Source organism: Lactuca sativa, chromosome 5 (genome assembly GCF_002870075.4).
Source record: "Lactuca sativa cultivar Salinas chromosome 5, Lsat_Salinas_v11, whole genome shotgun sequence".
NCBI classification, from domain to species: Eukaryota; Viridiplantae; Streptophyta; class Magnoliopsida; order Asterales; family Asteraceae; genus Lactuca; species Lactuca sativa.
Window position 1 is genome coordinate 336,115,819 of NC_056627.2, and position 25,909 is coordinate 336,141,727.

Genomic DNA, 25,909 nt, shown 5'->3' on the forward strand with positions numbered 1-25,909 from the left:
GGATCAAACGATGAAAGGAAGCAAATCAAGCGGTGCTACAAGGAAAGCTGATACCAAGTACGATTTAATCTAACTATGCTTAAAACATACCATCTGCTAGGGTTTAATGTTGTATTTTTTTTCATCTTCAATGAAATTAGGTTTTTGTTTTTCCTCAGGATCATGATTTCGGTACTTTTTAACAATTGTTTGTTGTAATTTTAGGTTGGCTGTAAAGAAGACTGCAGCCAAGGGGAAAGCAGCTAAGGATCCCAATAAACCCAAGAGACCCGCTAGCGCCTTCTTTGTGTTCATGTTAGTAGCTGTTCTTCGTTTATCACTACCTTCATGTTTTACTTCCATTTCCAAAGTTTAAATATTTTTCCTCTTGTTAATGTTATAAAGGGAGGACTTTAGAAAGCAGTTCAAAGAAGATCACCCTGGCAACAAATCTGTTGCTGCTGTAAGTGATCTTCCTTTTTGCCTTTTGTCATCGAAACTTCTTAAGCTTTGTTTCAAGTATTTTGTATCTAGATTGAGTTGAGTTTGTGTTTTTAGATTTTGATTTGGATTTCACTTGTGTATAATTATCAGGTTGGTAAAGCTGGTGGGGCAAAATGGAAGTTAAAACTATACTAGTGCTCTCTTTCCTTGGTTTTCATACTTATTATTATGATCCAGTTTCACTGAGCATGGTCGAACAAGCTGCAAAGTCACTTGCAAGGCCTGTAAGAGTAAGGCCCTGTTTTGTTTCTTGTCATTAAGTGATGTCTGGATAAATAATATTATAAGATGTTGTTATTATTTTTTAAGGTTTGGGTTTTAGATGCTACACCTGGAAAGGTACGTGTAGGTAGAGACGGAGATGATCATCCTGCTGAATTGATCATTTCTCTAAGAGCATTGCCTAACCAGGTGTGTTTTGTGTTGCATAAAGAGTAACGACTTTTTTTTGGTTATTTTATAAATATCTAACTATATATTGTCCCATGATCTCACATATTCACTTTCATATGCAATCTTGATGTATCTCATATACACGATTCTTGTTAAACTTTTACAATCTTAATTTTTCTATTATCTTTTTTCAAGGAAGGTCACATCAAAAATGGAGGTCATCAGTGGTCTTGTGCGTGAGGGGTTTTTGAACGATGTGGCTCAGGTAAATCTTTTTTTTATAAAACAAATAATAAATCTATTTTCATTTTCATTTACTATTTTTCTTTCTCATTGTAGAGGGACCTGGGCTCACAGTTGGTGGCCAATATATTTGAACTCGTTTGCAATCCTTTTCTGCTTTCCGCCAGTGGGGTGATTCTGAACAGGTATCTAACATTCAATATCAACATATTTTAATTAAAAAAACTTAATTTTTTTGATGATGAAATTAAAGAATTTGCAATCACATCACCAGATCGAAGAATACGTATATTTTGGTATAGAACTGGTAAACTAAGACGTGTCTATGATGAATCACTTGAGGTAAGTAAATTTACTCTTTTGCCCTCAGTTTCATGACATTTAAACGTATATATCCTTAACTATTCTGAAGATTTAACCTAACTTTGGTTTGTTTAGAATGCTCAAGATCTTCAAAGAAGCGATGTTCCTTTGTATCGATTAGAAGCTATTGATTTTGGGAGAAGAATGGCAGTTGAAAGAGAAATTGAAAAAACATAAAATGTCCCACAGCCAAATGCACTATTTGATGAAAGCTCTAATTTCATTATTTATCCAACTCTCCTTGGTATTAAAGTAAGAAATTTTACCTTGTGCCATTTTGTTTTTCTCAAATTCTAAGGTGTATGCAGTAATCCGAAGATTTTATTTTCTAATGTTTTATTCATAAATTGGTGATAGATTGTAAATCTGCACACAAACAAAGTTTCCAGAATATTAGGGAAGGTGGAAAACAGGTTTTTAAGAATTGCTTTGTATCAAGGTGATCAAAGCAGTAAAAAAGTGCGAAAAATTCCTGCTGCTGCTGTAAATGTGAATGAAAGCAAAGATCCCATGACAGATCCTACTTTGTTATGCTGTGCTTTTAAGAAACACAGAATCTATTTGTTCAGGTATATATATATATATATATATATATATATATATATATATATATATATATTATTTTGTGTAAAAGTAAAATCATATATTTATGATTGTTCATATGTTATAAAAATAAAAATAGCCGAAGAGAACCAGAGGAACCTGATGATGCAACCAAGGGTAGGGATGTCTTTAATGAAAAGCCTCCTCCTGATGAACTTATGGTTGCATCAGATATTGGAAAGTTTGTTACAACATCTCTTCCAGAAAATGTGGTAAGTAGCCTACTTTTTGCTTTTAAAATGATTTATTTGATTTTAATAAATAATAATTAATATCCTTGATGATATATATATATTTACCAGATTATGCACACAACATTTCACATATTATTTTTTTGTTTTTTGTATGCCAAGATTCAATTTTTAATATTTTTATACCTTGGCAAGATTTATTGACTTTCCAACTCTTTTACAACATAAGGAGTGTTGCCTTTCTAGACTGAATATACCATCTAAACGAGACTAAATGACCATTAAAAATGCTAAAAATGAAAAAAAATACGAGTTATAAACTAACCTTTGGAACATGGATGAAAACCATCCTTTCTTCTTTGAATCTACTTTCTTATTTGTCTCTGCTTCATCATCATCTGTGCATCATTCCTCTGATTTTTGTTTATTCAACTACATTTATAAAGATCTTGTCATATTTTTTTATGTTTTTTTTTTACTTTTCAGCTCTAGTGGAAGCTCTGTCTGCATTAGTTCTTGTTGTTCTGTTTTTTGGTTCAAAAATTTGGAATTGCAAGAGCGAGCTTTTTGTTCTCACCTATTATGGGTGCATGGACATTGACTACTCCTTTTATTGGAATTTACAACATCATATATCATTACCCTTCTATTTTCAAGGCAATATCTCCACATTATATCTATCAATTCTTCTCAAGGAATGGCCATGAGGGATGGTTGTTGCTTAATGGTATGGTCCTTTGCATAACAGGTAAGAGCTTTCTTCCTTTTTTTTTTCTTTTTTTAATTTTTTTCTATTAAATTTCTAGATGGATAAATGATATCTGTCTCTTGAAAGTAATGAATGAACATATAGACTGGTTATTTATTGAGTAAATGACCATTTTACCCTTCTACCTAGAAGTGATGCTGAATAGAGGTTAAGTGTTTTTGAATTGAAGTTTAAATGATAAAAATTACTATTTTTTTGTTGACAAAACTACAAAATTGATTTTGGTCCCTGAAAGATTTGAAATGACTTTTTTGCCCTTTTAATTTATTTTTTTTATGTTTTTTCATATTTGTTTTAATATTTTATTAATTAAAAGTAAAAGGGAAAAATAGTCATTTCAACTTTCTTAGGACCAAAACCATAGGAATTTCTTGATTTTAGAACAAATCAATAAGAGTATGTTACTATTTTTTGCATTTAACTCTCTAAATAAATGATTATTTATTTTTTAGATAGTGTTTTACCTCCTCAAGTTTTGATCATTAATTTGATTGCTAAGTGTGCTCATAAGGGCACAGAAGTTAGCTTATAGTTCTCTTTCTGCTTTTCTACTCTTTTAATCCCAATCTGTCCTAACTATTTCTCTATGCCTGTTCATACTACTTCTTAAGGTATGGGCAATTGCAGATTCTAGACGACAAGGCTTTCTTGGCTTCAAAGAGTTTATTACTACAATGCAGGTAGTTTTTTAGCTTTATCTTCTTTCTCTTCTATCCACCATTTCTGTATACATGACCCTTTTCAGTGTGTGTGGTGATTGTAGTTGATTTCTATGGCACAAGTAGGACACACATTAAGTAGCGACCTCTTAAATTCTGATGGTAAACTGTGTAACCACATCATCTTTTCTTTACACTTTTAACATGTAAATATGTAATATTTTAACCTTTGATTACCTTTCTTGTGTTCATGTTATCTTACAATGCAGTTGATTATGAAAATTTGAAACCACCTGTTATGGATAGTCTGGATGTCTTACTAGCTGTATGTATACCTTTCTCTCACCTCAGCTATATGCATGCCACTATGAGCCTAAAAACTAAATATATTTCTTGAAAGTTAACATGTTTGTTAATGTATGCAGAAGAAAAAGCGTCCAAAAAGTGATCCTTAAACTAACGGTAGTCCTGCAGTTGAAATAGAAAACTCAGATCCTGATGTTATGGGGCCTCAAAAGGTTTATAACATTTATCGTGTTCATTATTTAAAGACATCATTTAAGCTTCATTTATATAAAGAATTAAAGATACATTTGATTATAATCAAGATTAAGGGAGACTTGTAATCATGTTTTGCATTCCTTTCCAGTAAGAAACAGAGTTGTATGATTATTTGTTAGTTTTATAGGAATGTATAACACATGTTAGCAATGTATTATTTTTGTTTAACATTTGAATGATTCTTTGTATGACATTATAATTTGTGCAATTTATTTTATATTATGCAATGGATTGTATTTTTTGTATATGGTATTTTATTTCTATTATAAGAAATTAAATGAAAATTTAATTTAAAAATTAATAAATATATAATTTTTTTTTTAAACATTTAAATTTACGATACGCAAAAATGTATGTCATCTTCATTTATGACATGGCCTTTCTTGACAGGGGCTTTCTTCATACGCATTGCGTGTCATTAACACGCGCGTCGTAAGGTTACGACATGCGAATGCGTGTCGTCTTCCTTTATGACAGGGCCTTCCTTGATACACATTGCGTGTCGTAACCGCGCGTCGTAAATGCGCGTCGTCTCTCTTTATGACAGGGCCTTCCTTGACACGCATTTGCGCGTCGTCTGAGCGTTTTACGACGCGCAATGAGCATCGTAAAAGGCCTTTTTTCTAGTAGTGTTCTGATCCATTCATTAAAGTTGGATCCATCAAAAATGACTTTCCCACACAAGTTCATAAGAGAAAAGGAGCCACTAGGATTAGAGCCAGAAGTAGCGTTGTTTGCAGACATCTAGTAGGAGAAGAAAGAAAGAATTAGTTTAGATATAGAGATAGTCCTTAATAAAACACCCAAATGTAATATTAAGGCTAGGACCCAATCACAATATATTATACTTAGAAGAGGTATGTCGTAATCTAAGTAATAACATATTTGAAAGGTAGGTGAATGACGATTCACCAATTTCCACCAAAGTCGAAATATTAAAATATTTAATTTGGTTCTTAGAAACTCCTAGATTCTTTTGAGATTCAATGAACTTTTCAAAGGCATGTTTCAATCTCGAGTGTGCCTTCCAAGTTTTGTGACTGGGATGCCGAGGATCACAAAACGAGGTGTGAAGTAACGATGCAAATTACTTGGTACCCTTAATAAATTACCCCTCAATCGATGTGCCAGTTAACCACACACGCTCCATCGATACTATGATAAATATTAAGTCACCCTTTACCTACCTTGTTAAGTCCAAGTTAGTGTGTCGGTTAACCACACACGCTCCACTAACGACTTAGACAAAGTGTAAAGTGTAATTTCATGGATTAGCACCTTATTCACATTTTTCCTAAAGTAACTAAGATTGGGAATTTAATAAAACATTCAGTTACTTTATAATATTCATCATACTTTTAATGAGAATTTATAAGTCCTTGTCTTACCCGTTCAGCTAACGACCCTCCACCAGTCAAGCAAGCGGTGGGTGAGAATGAACACCCATTAAGTTGCCATTTTATAGGTAACAACCGTATACCCACCTTATAGACCGGCTTCGTGAATGAGGCGTACTAGCGGTAAGACGACTTTAATCTTTTATATATATATATATATATATATATATATATATATATATATATATATATATATATATATATATATATATATTATTAACTTATAGTATTATAAGTATAAGGGTTGAATTTTAACTTTTAAAATTCTAAGGGTTGGAACTAAAGTTTTTAATATGACTTTACTTGTTCCAAAACTTGAGGGCAAGTTTTGTAAACTTTCAAAACTTTTGATTTCTTGTAACTTATGAGTTTAATAGAGAAATAAAAATGAAGACTCTTCATTTTTCTAACTCTTGTGTTCTTTTAATGGTTTTTAATTCAAGTGACTTTTGGTTTTCCATAACTTGAGGACAAGTTATGGACTCCATTAAAACACATTATGATCAAGTAAAATTTGAGGACACGATTAAACATCATACTAATTACTATACATTGTAATATCCCAGAAATCAAAGTAAAATTTTTATTTATAAAACCTAACCAAAAACCACAATTGTTTACAAAACATAGTTTCCAAAGATAATAATCCATAATAAGAGTATCCCAGAATCAGATATCATAAAACCAGAAGGATGTGCAAGATCATGTCTTTGCTTTCCCATGATCATCTAAAGTACCTGAAACATAAACCTTAAATTGTAAGCCAAAGCTTAGTAAGCTCGCCCAAGGTACCACACACAACCAAAATAGATAACAACATGCATATATGAGCCTTCAGCCTGACTGGACCGCCTTGTAGGGCCTACAACCTATTTGGACTACACTCTGGGCCTTCAGCCTGACTAGACCACCTCATAGGCCTTCGGTCTATCCGGACCGCCTCGGGTATCTTAGACTTCAGCACAAAGCATGACTGCCTCAACCCAACAAACCATAACATGCAGACATATCCAATAACAATCAATAACCGCCGCACATGTAATCATACAGATCTACCAATCTAATGCATACTTAGTAATCATACGGATCTACCAATATATCAAATAACCAGCATAACATCAATCTAATATAACAAGATACAAAATCTAGTGGACCGACATTGGTAACTTTGACCTACATGTATAGTGAGGAAAACTCACCTCACAGTGTGAAAAAGATAGCTAAACAGATCACAACTCAAACTGCTAACTCTACAAATCCCCTATACAAGAAACAAAGGCCAAGTCTCAAACTATAGCTCAAAATACCCAAAATACCCCTAGGTCAAACTTGGTTAAAATCCTGGTCAAAAGTTAACTTAGTTAGTCGCCACGTCGTGGCTAGTCTCTAGCCACTCTGTGGGGATTGCAGGACAAAACAGTCGCAATACAGCCATCCGTCACGTCATGGTGACCTATTCATCACGCCGTGGGGACTTTTCAGAGCAACTTAATCCAATAAGCTCTTAATCCATAAAACCAACCATTCAATCGTCCCAGATGGCATTCTCTCATCCAATGAACCATAAAAACCATTGTTTTATAGACATGCATGTCCAATGCATGTATTAAGATCAAGCTAGGTCAAATAGAGTAAAAGGGGACAAGATCTCATGCAAGAGTTCAAAAATCTATAAAAATCTAGATCCAACACTCCTAACCACAAAGGGACTTTGGGGACCCATAAAGTTGGCAACTTTATGGAATCCCAACACTCCAATGAGTCCAAAATGAAGAATAAGGCATAGAAACCTAGATCTATGCACAAAAACCCAAATCATAGAATTTGAGGACTTACAAGAGTCCAAAAGATGCACAACAAGATGATGAGAAGAGTTGCTTGCTGAATCCAATTCCAAATGACACCTTCTTCTTCCTCAAATCCCCAAAAATCAACACAAAAGGCTTAGAGAGAAAAAATGGAGGTTAGGGTTTGCTTGGAGGTTGAGAGAGTGTGATGGAGGCGGAGGGTGAGCAATCCTAGCCATCACATTTCCTTAAATAGGGGCGCAAACCCTAAATATTAGGGTTTCTCATTAAAAAGCCACCATGTCATGGCCATAGGTTACTATACCATGGCGGTCATTTAAAATCCGTGATACTTCAACCATCACCATGTCGTGGGATGCCTTCACTACGACATGGTCCCGCCTAAAATCCAAAATACATTAAATTTTAATACCTCCAAGAATATGGATGTTACAATTGTCCCCCACTTGAATCATACTTCGTCCTCGAAGTGTACTGTTGCAAATAATTTATGGGTAATTCTCCCTCATCTCTGCCTCGGGTTCCCAGGTGTACTCGGAACCCTTCCGATGATGCCACTGGAGCTTGACCAGTGATGTCACCTTGTTGCGCAAGGCCTTCGTCTTCCTATCCAAAATCGCCACTGGTCTCTCAACATATTTCAGGCAACCATCAATCTGAATATCATCCAAAGGAACAACTACTGAATCATCAGCCACACACTTCTAAAGTTGGGAAACACGGAAGGTGTTGTGAATCTGACTGAGATCCTCAGGAAAATCCAATAAGTAGGCTACCCTGTCAACCCTGGAAATCACTCGAAATGGCCCAACATATCGAGGTCCCAACTTGACCCTCTTCCTGAAGCATATTACACCCTTCCAGGATGATACCTTCAGTAAAAACATGTCGCCGACCTAGAAATCCAACTCCGACTGACATCTATCAGCATAACTTTTCTACCAACTTTGAGCTGTCTGCAACCTCTGCCTGGTCTGTTGAATAAGTTCTATCATCTGAAGAACTACTTTAATTTTTCCTATGACCCTATGACCGACCTCTCCCCAACAGACTGGGATACAACACTTCCTCCAATAAAGAAGCTCAAATGGCGGCACACCGATACTTGAGTGATAGTTTTTGTTGTAAGAAAACTCAGACAAAGGGAGGTAGGAATTATAACTCTCACCGAAATCTATAGCATAGACCCTCAACATATCCTTGAGATTTTGGATGGTCCTCTGGCTCTGGCCGTCAGATTACAGATGATAAGAAGTGCTTGATGGGTTTTGAGCATTCTGACACTTCCTAAGTGTACATGCAACCCTAATAAACCTTGGATCTATGTTTGTCTAAGATACATGCAAATAATTATTTTTCCAAGGTTCATATCCTAACTAGCATGGCATGGGGAACATGAATCAAATAAAGCTAGTAGAAATACTTACCTTGTAGTTGTAGTTGATTGTTTGGAGTTTTAGAGCCTAGCACCAATAGTATGGATGCCTCAAATGGAAATCACAAATCACCACAAACTTGGAACTTTGAGAGAATAGTCACTACTATCTTGAAATCGGCCCTCACCTCAACAAGTGTCAACTAGTGTGATTTCAAGAACCAAAGCCTTCTTTATATAGTGTGGTGGATTAGGGTTACATCCATGTAAAACCTAATACCCATGTCTCTTCATTTCCATGAGATCCATGGGTTAAAGCTCCATGGAGTATCCATGGACTTTTCCATGCAAGCCTAGCCCATTCCAAATAAGCCTTAGCCCACACTATATAAATATAGAAGCCCATATTTAATTAGTAATATCTTTGATCTCTAAATTAATCCTAGATTAATTATAGATCAATACTAATTAAATAATATGATCTTATATTAATATATTAGAACTTATAATATATTAATAAATCATAACTTGTACTATTCTCAACAGATTATCCATAAATTGTTCGGGTGAAGTGCAATCAAAATGGACCATGTCGGGTCGGGTCAAGTACATACCAAATATAGTTATGGACTTAGACACTATATCCAACAGTGCTAAGATGCAGTCTTGTACCCATTTCCTCGTGGAACCTCTGCCAAAATTGGGAAGTGAACCGAACATTTCGATTACATACAATGGAAATTGAAACGCCATTTCCAGCAATGATCCCGTGTACATACACATCAACCACTTTTTCGGCCGAGGAGTTCTTCCGAATAACTAGAAAGTGGACACTCTTTGTGACATCCCCAAAATCACGGCCAGAAAAGACCAGTTTCATTTATGTTTTTTAAAATAATTTCAGAGTAAATCCATTTGATTTAAAAGAGTTGTGGAATTTGTTCCCCAAAACAATCTATGATAAAATAATATTTACCAAAGCATTTCATAAAGAAATGTATTTTCATTATATAATCAAAACTCGGGATGTCATGTTCCGATACAGACACAAAAGCATAAACAACAAAAGATAGACCATACAACAATTACATATAACAACTGGTCTAATAAACAAAATAACTTGATGATTCATCCGTCTTATGCCCTCGCGCCACTACCTGTAATACAAATAAACTGAGTGGGTCAGGGTTGGGAGTCTGGTGAGCATATAGGGCTTTCAACCTACAATAAATAATTATATTTAATTTCACCAACCAACAATAACCCGATTACCCATTCCCGTTATCCTCACTTTACGTCCCTAAAACAACATCTATCTCAAGAGACCTAATCTACGATTTTTTCATCGGGACGGACATTACTGCAAGGGGTTTCCTCAACAATAGATGTCCTAAAGGCAACCATGAGGGGGATAGAGTACACCGTTGAACATCAAGCCCACAACACCTACAGGTTATGAACCTGCCAGCGTTCCACATGACAGTCTAGAAAGAGTCTGTGGTCGTCATCCATACTCTGCTTGATGTCTAGATTAACAACAACAACATCGAGGCCTCTCATCATTTTATCACACATCAACTATCAACCCATGCTTTACCCCGACATTTTAGTAGATAAAAATATATATATAAACATACATATACAACTTTAAATCATGTATAATATATCCATTCCATATTCAAACCAGATAACAGATAATATGCAACACATAGCACGTATTCTTATAGAGATACTTCATATCTATGTGTTAAAAGAAAGTAACTACACACTCACTTGATCAGAAGATGACCAGACAACACTACGACTTTAAAAGTAGTATTCTTCGGTGAAACTGGGATCACTTCGCACACCAGGCTTCTCGCGGGCAGAGTTTCAGCTCGGAAACTCTTTTCTTCTCGGGATCTTCGGGCTTCGAGACTTGCTTCGGGTCTCAGGATGATACTGGGGGTTCGGGGGTACTTCTTTGCACATAAATCGAGGTAATATGGGTGAGAGAAGGGTGAATTAGCAACCTTGGTCGGCTACCCCTTTAAATCTATTTATAGGGCAACTTTTTCATTTTCCACGTCGTGGACAGTGTTTCCACATCATGGGCTTGATTGTCATTAAATGCATCATCGTCCACTTGCTCTATCAGGCTCAAGAAGGCTTCAGAAGCCATGCCACGTCATGGTCTCTGACAGTTTTGGGGTTTCGCGCCACGAACTTCAGAAATTCATAACTTACGCATACGAACTCTGTTTTCGATGTTTTTTATATCGACACGTAGGTAAAAACAAGATCTACAACTTTCATTTAGACTCCGTCGGCTAATTCTAACTTTATTTCTATTATATTATTTTTAGTAGAAGCCGGGACAGGAAAACTCCGCTAGAAATTCATAACTCCTTCATCTGACGTCCGTTTTCGTTTGTCTTTCCGTCGTTGCACTAATATCGATGAGATATTCGATTCTCATTTAGAAAGTTTTGGCTAAATATCGCTCGATCCCATATTTGAACTTCGTCCTATACACTGCTAAGTCGAAACTTCGAAAAATCATAACGTCCTCATACGAAGTCAAATTTAGACGTTCTTTTTATGTACGCTCTCGGTTTAACATATTCTACAACTTTCATTTAGATTACTAAGGCTAGATATCGCTCTATCTTAAATTCGTATTTTACGTTATACAATGTCATGTCGATTATGTCGTGAAACTTCGACAAATCATAACTTCTTCGTTATAACTCGGATTTCGGCATTCTTTATATATTCGGAAACCTCATCACGACCACTACGTTTTCGTGTATGAATATTGGGTTTATATAACATTTCATTTTCGCGCTTATTTTTATTCTTAATTTATTTAAGACGCATAAATAAGCAATTAAGCATAAAACACATAATACTCAAATAATACATTTTTATTATTTCAAAATGGGTTACAAAGGTCAACCTAAACTATCATATCATCATTAATGCCTAGCCTGGAAACACGGGTGTTACACTCTTGGTCAGGCGATCCATTATAACCCAAATCGTATCAAACACCTTAGCCATCCGCGGTAACTTGGTGATGAAACCCATGGTGATCTGTTCCCATTTCTACATGGGAACCTCCAATGGCTGAAGCTTTCCATGAGGCCTCTGGTGCTGCTCTTGATCATCCAACATGTTAAGCACCTCTCAACATACAAGGCTATCTCCCTCTTCATACACGACCACTAATAACTAAGTCTCAAATCTTGATACATCTTGGTGGCTTCAAGGTGTATCGAAAACCTAGACTTATGAGCCTCCTCTAACATAGTATGTCAGACCCCACCAAAATCTGGTACCTAAACCCGACCACAATGGGTCAACAACCCACGCCTATCGGTAGAAAACCTGTCGATCTCACCCCTGATCTTCTCCTGCTTCCAATTCTCCTTCTTGAATCCTTGGCCCTGAGCCTCCCTGATCAGGTCCAAAATTGGAGAATCGATAGATATCCTTATACATAAGCTCTTAGCAGAAGAGCTAGCTGACTTGCGGCTCAAGGCATCAGCGACCACATTCTCTTTCCCCGGGTGGTACACAATCTCGCATTCGTAATCCTTGACCACGTCAAGCCACCTGTGTTGTCTCATGTTCAAATTCATTGATCCATGAGATATCTCAAACTCTTGTGATCCGTGTAGATGGTAAACCAGATCCTGATATGGGCATATTTAGTTATAAAATTCATGCATTATGTTAATACTTTATGTTGTTTTTGTCTCATTTAATGAACAAAAGGTGCTTAATTAGTTTAGAATTTTATTTTTCAGCAGCAATGACATGCTCGGATGGAAAAGGAAGTGGATTTAGCAATTGGAGGCTTGGATCTTGGATTTTGAAGAAAGAAGGATGTTGCTGGACAGCTTGACCCCTCATCAGTGTTTTGGCCATATCTCATGAACCGTAACTCCGATTGACGAGATTCAAAATGTTATGAAAACTAGACACAATTTTGGACGACTTTCTTGTTTTGAGAAAATGCTGATTCCAAACATACTCGACGAGTTGGGCCTAAAATCGACGAGTCATGCCAAACTTTCGCGATTCTGGAGATGCCGACTTGTCGTACACGGGTTTTATGTGAAGGACTCGCCAAGTTGGTCACTGGACGCAATGAGTCACCTTTATTTTGTGAAAATAGGTATAAAAGGCATTCATGCACGACACCCTAGCATATAGATGAACCCTTGGAGGCCAATTGTGGACTAAAGGTGCTGTTAGAACGTGGGAAGCTAAGGAATCAACCCTACATTCGATTTTAAGGAGAATCAAGGAAAAATCAAGTTTACTCTTTACCTAATCTCTTGTTTGAACTATGTTTTTACCATTTGATTTTGTATTTGAGCTTGTTTCTGTTGTAATCATGAGCTAAAACTCATACCTTCTGTTTAGGATAGATGATTTTGAGAATATGGTTTGATTTTATGGTTAGGATTAATTTTAATTGGTGATATTGTTTTGTTAAGCTTGTTAAAGAACCTCATATGTTAATAACAACTATTCTCTGTTAATAAATCAGTAATTAAGTTTCATGAACATCTCTTAGTTACAAATCATATGATTTATGTGACCACATAGTTATATGTCTAGGAATAACGAATGTGAAACTAGAATTAACTAGAATATAGGTAAATTAATGTGTGAGCTTGTGTGATACACCATCAACAAGAGGTTAATTGAATCACCAATTTGATTAGCTAATTACAAGTCTTACTTAACCCGAATCAATAAACTAGGAAACTCATTGGTTTAATCAACTGATCACTGCTTGAATTAATTTGTTTTCTAAGGATTAATAATAGCGAACGTGAGAACTTAACACATTATGCTCTTGATGTGTTTTTGGGAAGACTGGGTGTATGTCCTACGTAATCTGAGTACACAATGCATACGTGATCAACCTCCCCGACGGTGGTCAATGCTCGAGTACGCCCCGCGTACGCACCCTGATTTGACTAGGTTGAGTTGACTCGGCTGGGGTTGACTCGGTTGACTTGTTGATTTTAACCATTTTGACTTTAAATTTGACCAAGGGTGACCCGGTTTGACTTGAGGGTATTTTGGATTGTGTTTGAGAATTGGTCATTTGGATGGATAAGTGTCGGTCAGAGCTGAGATTCGGAATCAGGACCTTATCAGCTATTGTTCAGATTAGGAGGTGAGTTTTCCTTACTGTACTTGTGGGTCGCAGGCACCAAGGCCAACCCATTGGATTGGATATCCTATTATATGATAGTATGTTATTGTGTTGTATAGATATGTTAGATCAGTATCCTAATATATAGGATCTTAGCATGCGGTAGTGACCTGTAGATCTGGTTGTTTGTCTGTTGACTGGTTATACGTTATTTGTTATGTGTATGTCAACATGTTATGTTAGGTTGGGTTGAGGTGGTCTTGTTTTGTGTAGAATGCCAAGATACCCAGGGCGGTCCAGTCAAGCCAAAGGCCCGACAAGCGGTCCGGATAGATTGTAGGCCCTACGAGGCGGTGTCGTCATGTCGAAGGCTTAGGAGCGGTCCAGATAGTTTGTAGGCCATTCGAGGCAGTCCAGTCATGATGAAGGCTCATGTATGCATGTTTTTGTTTGATATGTTTTACGTGGTGGTACTTTGGGGGAAACTTACTAAGCTTTGGCTTATGATTTATTTTATTGTTTCAGGTACTTCTGATGATCGCAGGAAGGCAAAGGCGTGATTGTACACATCCGGGATTTATATGTTGTTAATATTGGGAGACTCTGATTTTAAATAATATTTATGGAAAGAATGGTTTTGTAAACACTTTTATTAGTAAAAGGGTCATTTTAAAAAGTTTAAATTTATTATGATTTTGTAGATGTTACAAGTTGGTATCAGAGCCTTGGTTTGAGCGAATTTGAAACAACAGTGTGAATCTAGTCTCAAACTAAGGAACTACAAAGGATTTAAAAATAATTTTCAAGTTTTTTTTTCAAAAATAATCAAGAAAGGATGTGACGTGTACGATCAACCGGAGCTAGTAAGTGGACCCCAAGTTACTACACTGTTATTTGATGTTATGTTATGTTAGAACAACATGCTATTTGTAGGACAGGGATCTTTAGGAATGCATGATAGAATTGTCTGATATATGGTGCCTTATTTCCTATAAAGTTTTTGTATGACTCTTTCGGGTGTGAAGTAACTACTAGTTGAATACGTTTAAGTCACATGCTGCATGGGTTAAATAATTTTAGGGTAAATGATTTGGTCCTACTGTGCAACTCTTGTCTGAGTCCAACAGTGGTAGGGTTGAATCTTTTAATCTAAGATTATTTAAGTTGTGTTTCATGTGATTGTATTCATGCAATATTTAACTGGCACCAATAGGGGCCGTGTGGCAATTGATGGCAGGGTGAGGTATGTAACCTAGGATAGCCTAGGGGGTACGTAGTACTCTTGATGTGCTTTTAGCAAGTGTTGGGAGTATCACTATGGAAGAGTATGTGTATGAGTGGTTGTCCTGAGGAGGAATGTTTTAGCCACTCTCGATAGAGTAAGGATATGATGTATGCATATTTTCGTTGTTATATTAGTTTTGGGTGGTTGTAATGATCCTTGAAACAAATATGGGAGGTGTGGAAGGCAGTATGAGCCCGTACTACTGAAAGCACAAGACCCGTACGCATAGCAAGGAAGTTACAACCCCGAGGGATAATCTCGTCATGTGGTTGTAGCAATGTGTATTAGGGCATTTCTGATGCTTTTGGTTCGTTTTTCAGTATGGAGTTGACTAGGAGATCTAGTTTGGGATCTGGAGCTGATGGCCAGGACAGGCCAGGGTGGACTGTCGATTAGATGCGGGAGATGATTTTCGTTAAGATTTCACAGATATTGCAGGAAGAATTGTCAGGTATTGTGGATTGGATCAATGGCAAGCTGATTGCCAAGCTCGAGGAGCGAACTGCAGCTTGAAATAGGGACTGTTGAGATCACTACTAGGAGAGATCTTGACATGAGGACATGACTTGGAAAGAGAATGCGGGATCTTTCAGTGATGGATTTAGAGTTCGAGGCTGGTAACTTGGGTATTGGAAGTCAAGAGGGCTATGATATCTGCGAGAATATAGGGAACCCATGGGTTTTCTTGTTACAAGTTCAAATGTTATAAGTGTGGAGAGAGAGGGCATGTCTTTCGCAACTACAAGAAGGATAGATGTGTTTCCATTGTCACCAGTCTGGTCATCTCAAACCCAACGGTCCTTGATGGGTAGTGGAGGAAGTGAAAACCCAGATGTCCACCGTCCGGCAGGAGGTCAAGGTTGAAACGCAAGAAGTCACAGGTATGAAATTTTGATCCTCAGTTTAATTTTGGTTAGATAGTCATTCGTGTAATAGCTTGTTAGAACTATTATGCTAACATCTTTAGGTCGTAATGGGTTTGGGATTCAGCTTCCATGGTGCTTTGTGAATCATGAGGTATAAGGACCATTCGTAAAGAGCTGGAAACTTTGATGATAGAAAGGCTTCTGACATATCCATATACGGTTCGGGATTTCCTCGCGATTTCTGATTATTATTCAAGAATTGTCATATACCATTTGGTATACCGAGAGTTGGAATGTCCGTTGCGAGTGCCTATCGCCAATGATCATGGGATTTCTGCATCCAAAGTTTTTCTGGGATGTGTATTGGAGATCTTCGGGGTGCCTTATTTAATTAATTTAATCCCAATCCCATGGGGGATGTATGCATGATAGTAAGGATGGATTGACTGAGCATGTTGGTGCTATGATGGACTGTGAGGGTCAAAGAGTGATAGTTCAAACCCTAAGTGGGGGAGAACTAGGTATTCTGCTTGGAGGATCACTGATATGTTCGAGCTGGTGGTATGGAAGAATGGTTCATAAGGATCTACAATGCGGATATGTGGGATTCCGGTTTAAGACTTGGTCAAGTCAGGGGTGTAGAGTAATTGGCTATCGGATGCATGTGTCCTGGAATTGCACGAGATGTCTCGTAGTAGGAAGCAGTTTGACAAGGAGCTCATTGTATCCATTGGTTCCTTTTCGGGATGCCAATGAATAGATGAGAAGCCGTTAGGATCACTCAGGTTGAGTATCCATTTCCGAGAGAATTTTCTAGCTCGTTGTATGGATTGTTATTTATAGGCTAGCTTGGGCTGATGTCGATCAAGAAATCAGTCTCAGAGTTGGGTATGTTCTGCTCTGTGTGGGTTTTGGTTCATTTGATTTAGTGTCGATGCATCCTCGATCATTGGTCATTTCGTTCATCATCAAGCAGAGGTTCTCCTAAAGTTTCAAGTTATGACAGTTGAAGTCCAATAGATGTGTCAACCTATTGTCAAGATCCATATGTTTTGTGTTTCTTTAGTCTCTGGGTATGTTTACCCTCAATTGTGATGTGGAATTTTGGTTCACAGCATGCTCAACTTTGGTAGTTAACCTTGGTTACTGGAAGTTTGAATGTTGGGAAAACATTGTTTAGCTTCACAGGGGTAAGGATTGTGAGGAAAAAGGAATGTAGTAGGTCTAGAAATGGTTATGTGCTTTCCTTTGGGGATCTATATTGTAGTAGCTCATCAATTATGGTCATGAGGGGGTGTGTTTGAACTGATTAAGGTAGCATGAGAACACATGGCCCAAATTCATTGGTACGGTTCTTAATTGGTTTGTTTCCCTTGAGTTGGAGCAGGAATACAACCGCCTATCCCATTCGTTGGTTGGGTACGACCATGTTTTCGTCTGATTTTGCGCTGGTAGCAGCCTATACTATGCAAGGAATTGTACACGATAAAAATATGGCTTGGGTTGTGTTTGGTTAGCGTCGAAAGAAATTTTGAATGGGTTTTCTGCAAGATAGTGGGTTGATGGTTGAGTATCTTTAGACTTGATAGTCATTTGGTTGAGACTCTTAGGTCTTAGATCATTAGTCTTATTGGTGTGGTTGGATGTCAGTGCATGGTTCTTTTGAGCTGAGAGACTTGGTGACTAGCTGTATTGGATCATGTGGTCTGGAAAAGTTATTTAGAATTGTATATTATGTTGTGCACCGGAAGTCACTTAGTGAATGGTAGATATGGTGGACCCCATCTTCTTGTGGGCTGTCTATTAGGAGTCTGGTTTCCAGTATGAGGAATTGGTCCAAAAATCTCGAGTGATTGTCAGGTGGAGGTACAACTGAGTTGATAAGGGTTGGATAAAACATGAAAATTTTTGGATTGGCCATCCTTGTTTGTTAGAGTAGTGGGTTGTTAATGACGTGTCAGAGAATTAAGGGTGTATTTAAGGTTTTGATTACTTAGTTTCGTGTGTTTGGTGGTGTTCTTAATAAAAGATAAGGGGTTGGTCCAGGGAATGGACGAATATTAGTCCTGGAGTTTGGGTTCAGAAGTTTAGGAATGATGGGTTCCCAGTCCCACGAAGCATACTAATGAAGCCATTTTAATGGTTGAAGTTTTGAAATTCCCCAGCTCTGTGGTTCTCACTAGAAGTTTGGTTCTATAGCTGGGGAGTTGTGGAATATGTTTGCATTGTATGTATTTGTTTTCAATGGTTATCTAATTGAGGCTTGTGTTGGGAGTCGCCTTGTTTTCGGATGAATGGTGCAACAACAGTGAATGGTCAGGAGTCCTGATTCCCACCGGTATCGACAAGCTAAGTCAGGGTAGGAAGGGTTGTGTTTGGTTCGGATTGTAAAGAGGGGTCGTAATAATTGTGTTTCGAGATAGTTTGGCTTGCTTAAGAGTCAGTCGAGGTATTGGATTTCTGAATTTTGGGAAAATTGTGATGGTTTGCTTCAGTGGTAATTCTTAGCAGGCCAAGGATTTGTTATTGGTCAGGGTGCGTGATTTTCGTTAAGATTGGGTTGAGGATAGTATGGAAAGGAAGTCACCTAAATGAGTCGACTTTTAGTTCGGATCGCATGGCGTACACACAGGATCTCCAGACCCTAATTTCTAGGGTTTAGCCCTATATAAACGTCATTATAACCTTATGTCCCTTTCCTTCTTCAGCCTCCCTCTGTGAGAACGACCCCAAGAAAAGCCTAAGTGAAACAGTGCCTTTTTGAAACCCATTTGAGTGTTTAGAAGTGTTCTTGAAAGAGAAGAGTGTGGTGTGAAGAGCTTGGAATTAGGAAGCACCTTGGATCTATGATTTCTTCCTTGATAGCAACCTCTAGAAGGTAAAAAGTTCGCATCTTGATCACTCCATTTTGTAGATCTATACTTTTGCTCTATTAAGACACTTTTTGGTCCCAAAGTGGTGATTCTTGAGTGTGGCATGTTCTTGACCCAATAAGTCGTCCTTTTAGACCTTAGGGAGGGTCTTGATTCATAAAAATGTAGTTTTGTTGGTTAGTTTTTCTCCATGCATTCTTTAGAGGGTCTTAATGCATTAAGATGTTGTACATTGGAGTATTGGGCACTTAATGGACACACAAAGTCATAAAGTTGTAAACTTTATGACACTCTATGGTATTTTAGCCTTAGATCTGGAAGTTAGAGATGAGAACATAACACATTAAGCTCTTAATGTGTTTTTGGGAAACTGGGTGTAGGCCCCCATAATATGAGTACACAGCACGTATGTGGTCAACCTCCCCGACGGTGGTCAATGATCGAGTACGCCTCGCGTATTTCTGGAGAACACCCCACGTATGCGCCCCGAGTGGACTAGGCTGAGTTAAATCGACTGGGTTGACTCGATTGACTTGTTGATTTTAACCAGTTTGAATTTAACTTTGACCAAGGGTGTCCCAGTTTGACTTGAGGGTATTTTGGGTATCTTGGATTGTGTTTGAGATTTGGTCATTTGGATGGATAAGTGGATGTCAAAGATGAGATTCAGAGTCGGGACCTCATCAGCTATTGTTCATATTGGGAGGTGAGTTTTCCTAATGTACTTTTGGATCGAAGGCACCATGGTCGGCCCATTGGATTGGATATCCTATTATATGATAGTATGTTATTATGTTGTATAGATCTGTTAGATCGGTATCCTAGTATATAAGATGTTAGCATGTGATAGTGACCTGTAGATTTGGCTGTTTGTCTGTTGCCTGATTATATGTTATCTGTTATGTGTATGTCGACATGTTATGGTTGGTTGGGTTGAGGCGATTCTGCTTTGTGCTGAAGGCCAAGATATCCAGGGCGGTCCGCATAGGTTGTAGGCCCTGCGAGGCGGTCCGGTCAAGCCGAAGGCCCGACGAGCAGTACGGATAGGCTGTAGCCCTGCAAGGCAGACCAGTCATGCCGAAGGCTCGGGAGCAGTCCAGATAGGTTGTAGGCCCTGCAAGGCGGTTTAGTCAGGCTGAACGCTCATGTATGCATGTTGTTGTTTGATATGTTTTATGTGGTGGTACTTTAGGGGAATCTCATTAAGCTTTGGCTTACAGTTTAGTTTATTGTTTCAGGCACTTCTGATGATCGCGGGAAGGCGAAGGCGTGACTGTGCACATCTTGGATTTTTATGTTGTTGATCTTGGGAGACTCTAATTTTAAATAATATTTTTGGAAACAATGGTTTTGTAAACACTTTTATTAGTAAAAGGATCATTTTAAAACGTTTAAATTTATTGTGATTATTGGAGATGTTACAATCCTCCTCTCTAACCCTTATATGATGATACCCTGACCTCAAATCGATCTTGGAGAAACAAGATGCACCTTGCAGCTGATCGAAGAGATCATCAATCTGTATGAGTGGGTAACGGTTATTCACCATCAACTTGTTCAACTCCTAATAATCAATATACGTGCGGTGCGAACCATCCTTCTTTTTTACAAACAGAATCAGTGCTCCCTAAGGCGAACTGCTAAGTCTGATAAATTGCTTGCCCATCAGCTCCTGAAGCTGAGAGGACAATTCCTACATCTCTGGAGGTGCTAATCTATATGACACCTTAACAATTAGGGCCGCACCTGGAATCAAATCAATCCAGAACTCAACTTGTCTCTCAGGAGGCACACCGGGTAATTCCTTTGGAAACACATCTGAGAACTCCCTGACCACAAGAACATCCAAAGCCTCCTTCCGAATACGGGTGTCCACTACATATGCGAGATAACCCATACACCCAAGCTGTAAATATTGATGATACCTGGTAACGGAACAGAAGGCCGATCCAACTCTGATACCCTCTCCATAAATAATCAGTTCTCCTCCAACAGGATTCAAACTACCACCCACTGACCCTCACCATTAATCATCGCACCAAACCTACTCAATCAGTCCATCCCTACTATCATGCACACATCCCCCATGGGGATAGGGATTAGGTCAATCGAATAAGATACCCCGAAAATCTCCAAAACACAACCTCGATAAAATCTCGATATCAAAACCACGTATTTTTTGGCCATATAAATTCGCAATGGACACTCTAAATCTCCCAAGTTCATATCAAAACTCCTATTGAAAGACTGAGACACAAAAGACCAACTCGCACCTGAGTCAAAAAGCACAAGAGCAGGCAAAGACTTCGCTAAGAAGGTCCTTAGAAAAATCATAAACATAAGCATATCATAAAATAGTTGACATAATAATAAATGAAAACATACCAGTAACGACGTCCGACACCGCCCTCGCCTCCTCTGCTGTGAGATGGAAAGCACGTCCTCGAGCCCTCAAGGGCTCCGCCCTACCCTGGCGTCCATCAGTGATCCTCAAAGTAGTCAGGTCTAGAGCCTACACCGGCCTGGCAGCAAGCAAGGGACACTAGGCCATCACATGGCCCACCTGATCACAATGGTACGTAACAGAAATTGGTGCTTAGTACCGGGGTTTGCTCGCGGCAAGCCTCGCATATTGCCCCTCCTTGCCACATTTATGGCATCCCGAAGAAAAAGATCGACAAACACCCTCATTAACCTTGATGCACTTTCCACAAGTACAGCCCCTTTGACCTCCTGATCGTGAATCAGCAGGCTTGAACTGCTTCGCTGCAGGCTGGGACTGAACCGGAGCCTGGCATTGCTCTCTCGTCTAGATCTCTATCTCAATCTCTCGCCTCCTCGTAGCATCCTGAATCTCAATGAGGGTATTGTATCGTTGTGAAGGCATAAATTGTTGGATATCCCTCTTGAGCATGCTCAAATACCGAGTCATCTAGACCTGCTCTGTAGCAGCAAACTCAGGGCAAAAAAGAGCCCTATCTGTGAACATCTTGGTGATCTCCATCACCGTCTCAGTTGTCTGCCTCAAGTCCAAGTACTCCTGATCCAATCTCTCCCTTTCCACCAGAGGTACATACCGCATGTGAAACATCTCCAAGAACTGCTCCCAGGTTACAACAGTCCTCTGCTCAAGAGTGTAGGAACCAGTCACCAGTTTCCACCAATCCTTCACACCCAATCGAAGAAGGTTCAGGGCGCACTTGACCTTCTGGTCATCCAGGAATGAACATGTGAAGAAACAACCCTCCGCATTAGACAACCACCTCATCGCCACAATTAGGTGATGGGTTTTGAGCATTCTAACACTTCCTAAGTGTGCATGCAACCCTAATAACCTTGGATCTATGTTTGTCTAATTATCATGCAAAGTTGATTTCCAAGGTTATGATCCTATCTAGCATACATGGGGAACAATTTTAACTTGAATGAAAGATAGAGTTGTTGTTGATTTTGATCCTTGAAACCTTGTGAACCTAGCACCCCAATTGTGATGCCTCAAATGCTTCACACAACACCAAATGCTATGGAGTAAACTTAGAGAGAAAGTATAACACTCTAAAAATCGGCTCTAGCCCTCAAGCATGCATGTGTAGCCGATTTTGGGAGAAACATGAGCTTTATATAGTGTTGACACATCTAGGGTTACACCATGTAAACTCTAATGTGTCATGACTCTTCATTTCCATGACCGATGGGTTTGTAACTCCCATGGAGCCTCCATGGAGCATCCAATGGGTTTAACCCAATTAGATTATCCAAGGAGCCTCTTAGCCCACTATATAAGTTATGGATGATTTACATAATCAACCCATATATTTAACTAGTTACAAATTGATCACTTAATTAATTCTAAATTAATTCTTGATGAAACTAATTAAATAATATTGTTATTATATTAGAACTTATAATATATTAATAAACCACAAGTGTTATTTCTCTCATTTAGTCTATCCAATTGCATGGTGCCATGCAACCCAAATGGACCATGCCGGGTCGGGTCAAGTACATACCTGAAATAGTTATGGACTTAGACACCTTATCCACCATTAGGTCCTTGAACCCGTCAAACTCATGGGGCTTTGTGTTACTAAAGTCCTGATACTGGAATGATCCCCCCTGAATCCCCGCAGCAGCAACAGTCGCGGTAGCTGCAAAAACATCAACCTCGGTCACAATGACATACCTCTCATCAAAAAACTCAATCAGAGAAGTCTTGATAGACCCAAAATACCCCAGGGATGGAACCTCAAACAGAAGAAGCTACCTCTATAGTGATCAACTCGCGGATGTCATCATCTATCAATCCCGGACTATCCGGCCCACCAACAAAAGAACCAGATCCTCTCGTGAACACCATACTGAAAATGAATCAAAATATATCAGAAATGCCCCAAATCATACTATTAAAATCATCACAAAGAGGCTGAACCCTCAGGGTTTGTGACTTCCTTGCTATGCATATGGGTCCTATGCTTTTAGTAGTATGAGCCCATACTACCTTCCACACCTACCCGTATTTGTCTCAATGGATCATCACAAACTACCAGAAACAAACCCATAACTAGGATACACATACAATCCTATATTCAATCTCTCAAGAGTGGCTAATCACTCCTCATCCGGCCGACTGCTCACACACCCTCTCATGAAACTTCCACAACCAAAAACGTAACATGAAATAAGGCTAAACTAAACATTCTCAGGCTATAGAATCTTAGTTGTACAACTATGATGCACACACTAAGCAACTACATTAATGATGTCAATTTCATATAAGAAGTTTTCCTAGGCTACCAAGCATCATACATCAGGCAAATCTATCATGTTGTTCCTAAAGATCCTTAGCCTATCACTAGCATGCATTTTTATCATAAATATCATCAAAAAATAACAATTTGGGTAATTTGGGGTATACTTTCTTACTCTGGAAAACCGTACACATCTCATCCTTCCTTGGTTACTTGTGAAAAAAATTGAAAACCATTTTGAAAAATTTTATAGATCCTTAGTTTGAGTCTGGATTCACACGAATGCTCATCCAATTCTCTCAAACCAGGACTCTAAAAACAACTCGTAACATCCCAGAAATCAAAGTAAACTTTTCATTTTTAAAACCCAACCAAAAACCATAATTGTTTATGAAACATAGTTCCCAAGGATAATAATCTAGAATCAGAGTATCCCAAAACCAAATATCATAAAACCAAAAGGATGTTCACGATCATGCATTTGCTTTCCCACAATCATCTAAAGTACCAGAAACATAAAACTTAAAATGTAAGCCAAAGCTTAGTGAGTTCCCCCAAGGTACCACACACAACCAAAGAAAATAACAACATGCATATCTGAGCCTTCAACCTGAATGGACTGCCTTGCAAGGCCTACACCCTATTTGGATCGCTCTCCGGGCCTTCAGCCTGACTAGACTGCCTTGCATGCCTTCAGTCTATCTGGACCGCCCCGGGTATCTTGGACTTCAGCGCAAAGCAAGACCGCCTCAACCCAACAAACCATAACATGCCGACATATCCAATAACAATCAATAACCACACTACTAGAAAACATCCCTGTAATGACGCGCAAACAATGGAACACACTGATTTACGATACACATTTTTTATGTGCCCTAAAAAATATGTCAGCTCTTCAAAATTTCAAGGATAGAGGACACGTATTTGTGCGTGCCCTAAAATTAGTGTCCAATAAAAAAAATTATAAACATGGATGGCACTTTTATCTTAAATGTGTGTCCTCTACGAACATCGCTTTATAATTTTTAATCAAATGCGTGTTTCTTTTTACAAAATCACAGGAATAATTTCTAGGGCTTATTTTGAAGAACACTCAAAACACTCATTCGACTCTCCTCTCTCCCCCTCCCCTGTCTTTTTATTTTGTTCTCTGATATCTCCCTTCCATCCATGCCGTCGTCTCCATCAAAACGAGGAAATGAGATAGTGATTGATCTATGATTGTCAAGACGCCAACGCCCGATTAACCGGACATGAATACATCGTAATAGAAAAATTGTTCTTAACCTTTCCAGATTCATAAAATCTGATGTGGCACATCCACGAGTATGAGGTGAAGAGTGATGTCCTTTTCCTTCCCGGCATCCCTGGTTTGGTTGAGTGGCAAGATCCGGAGAAAGTGGTGAAAACTTACGTGAAGACGATTCACTTTTGGCAAATGGATAGAGGTGATCGGCTTCCCCTAGGTCTCTTGTAGGTAATGATGGATCTAACTCGTCATGGCCAACTCTACCCTAATCTCGCTAAAGGTACAATTTAGATTTCTTGATTTCCGTCATTTTTGGTTACCTACAACTTATGTAGAAACTCTTTCGTAAATGCGTGCCGTAATTGCTCGTCGTAAATGCGTGTCGTAAATAGATGACGTGCAAAAGTGTGTCGTCTTTCGCTATGACAGGGCCTTCATTGACACATATTTGCGTGTCGTCTGAGCATTTTACGACATGCATTACGGGTCGTAAAAGATTGTTTTTGTAGTAGTGCCAATACATATCTAATCATATAGATCTACCAATCTAACGCATACTTAGGTAATCATACGGATCTACAAATCTATCATATAATCAACATAGCTTCAATCTAATATACCAGGGTACAAAATCTAGTGGACCGGCATTAGTGACTTTGACCTACAAGTATAGTGAGGAAAACTCACCTCAAAGTCTGAAAAGGATAGCTGAACAGATCACAACTCCAACTACTAACTCTACAAATCACCTATACAACAAACAACGGCCTAGTCTCAAACTACAACTCAAAATACCCAAAATACCATTAGGACAATCTTGGTCAAAATCCTGGTCAAAAGTTAACTTAACCACGCCGTGGGGACTGCAGGACAAAACAGTCG

The 25,909-nt window shown here is 38.4% G+C and overlaps 1 long non-coding RNA gene across 2 annotated transcripts; it reads left to right on the forward strand.

Annotated features, from left to right (window-relative positions):
• Positions 1 to 1,368: 1,368 nt before the first annotated feature.
• Positions 1,369 to 2,278, forward strand: LOC128126331 (uncharacterized). 2 transcript variants are annotated; one of them, XR_008224148.1, is made up of 4 exons: positions 1,369 to 1,461; positions 1,558 to 1,734; positions 1,840 to 2,051; positions 2,165 to 2,278. It is a non-coding gene; the product is annotated as an uncharacterized LOC128126331 (long non-coding RNA). The 2 variants fall into 2 exon arrangements; XR_008224147.1 differs by having other exon boundaries at positions 1,380 to 1,734.
• The last annotated feature ends 23,631 nt before the right edge of the window (positions 2,279 to 25,909 follow it).